Source organism: Chrysochloris asiatica, unplaced genomic scaffold (genome assembly GCF_000296735.1).
Source record: "Chrysochloris asiatica unplaced genomic scaffold, ChrAsi1.0 scaffold00127, whole genome shotgun sequence".
NCBI classification, from domain to species: Eukaryota; Metazoa; Chordata; class Mammalia; order Afrosoricida; family Chrysochloridae; genus Chrysochloris; species Chrysochloris asiatica.
In genome coordinates this window covers 8,597,060-8,599,025 of record NW_006408645.1, presented here as the reverse complement: position 1 = coordinate 8,599,025, position 1,966 = coordinate 8,597,060, and positions in this window count along the sequence as shown.

Here is a 1,966-nt window from a genome sequence, read left to right as displayed (position 1 = left end):
CCTGACTCAAGCTATGGTATTTTCAGTTATATCTGTGTATGTAGTACCTGAATAATGAATAAGGAAAATTGAAGAATTGGTGTATTTGAATTATGGTGTTGTTGATGAACATTGACTACCCCTCGGACTTCCAGAAGAACTCCCAAAAGTGTCTTGGAAGTGTGGCCAGAACACTCCTGAGAAGCAGAGATGATGAGACATCACATCATGACTTCTTGTGTGGTGTTGTCGGTTAATGTGGTAAACTGCAATGTTGGTTTGGTCCATTAAGGTGGGCAGTTCTAACTCACCAGCTGCTCCTTGGAAATCCTGTACAGGGTCGCTATGATTTGGATCCTGACTCAATGGCACTTAGCAACAAGCAACAATTAGTCCATGTTATGAGGAGGGACCAGTCCTTGCTGAAAGACACAATGCTTGTTGGAGTCAACAAAACAGAGGAAGACCCTCAACAAGATAGGAGTCCTGGTGTGGCACTGCGGGTTAATGTGCCAGACTACAAGCCATTTGCACTGCAAGGCTGGAGGTTCAAGCTCACCAGCTGCTCCTTGGAAACCCTATACAGAGTTGCTGTGGGTCAGAACCAACTCAATGGCATGTAACAACAACAACTCAACAAGATGGATTGACACAGTGGCTGCAATAGTGCACTCAAAATAGCATTGCTTTTAGTGATAGTGTAGGAGTGTTTTGTTTTGTTGTACGTAAGGTCTCTATAAACCACTATGGATTCAACAGCTGAATAATAACATAGAGTAAAAGTGAAAAAAATCCAGTTCTCTGTTATATTAGGGATGCATAGTCCTATTCCAACAATTCCCCTCCAAAATCCTCCAAATAGCAAATTCAGGAATGTCCAAGGTGTACTATCCATCTTCTGAGTTCAGAATTCAAGTTTACATCTACAGCAGTCAGAGTGATAAAAGGCAGTGTTCACAATCAGTAAGAAGGAGACTCCATCTCAGAAGGTTGTCTCAATAAATTGATAAGAAAATGGAAGAACACTGAAAACAGATGGGTGGCTGTGAAGACAGATTGTACCTTGAGTCTTGGTGCTGGTTGACATTCTATTCTAGAGGCTGGAATAGAACACAATTCCTGAGATGGCTACACCAGACCAAGACAGGGTAGTGATGAGCTCAGCTTTGTTTTTTGGTATTATTATTTTGCAGATGTAATATAAAGTCAAACTTCCATTCTTCTATTGTCTCACCATCTCTACTTCTAATCTTTTGACCCTAGAATGGCTATCATCCTCTTTCTTAGGGAAAAAAATACGTGAAAAAGCAAAACCACTTTTCAGTGAATTCAATATTAACAACTCAAAAAAAAAAAAAAAAATGAAAGAGGGCAGGTAGAACTTATCTGGCATCTTCTCTTTTTTAAGAAACTTAATAAAAATGCTAATTATTCTCCATTCTCTATTCCATAGAGCTCATTTGCCAAACAATGTTGACCAATGTAACTCCAAAGATTTTTTTTTTTAATATTTAAGTTTAAGATACAGCATGCATAAAGAAAAGTTCACAAAACATAAACAGACAATCTAGTGAACTCTTATAAATCATTCAACCATGGGATCATGACCCAGGTCAAGATACATAATAATATAAGCATTTTAGTACCACTATAAAATCTGAGTTCCTTTCATAATCACACCTTTATTGTCTAAAATATTTCCTTAAGAATTGGTAATGCCTGCAAAACAAAGTCAAACCCCATAATCAACACTGAATAGTTTTTCACTATAAGTGTGAGCCACCGTTTGTCTGTCAGTTCGTTGTACTTCAGTGTCTTTTGTGTTGCTGGAAATTATACTACCAGTATTTTAAATATTAGCAAGACCACACAGTCCAGACAGGTTTCAATGGAACTTTCAGACATAGACTAGGGTGAAAGAGAGGTAACTTCTGAATGGTTAGCCACTGAAAACCTAATGATTATCAGCTAAATGTTATCAGATACA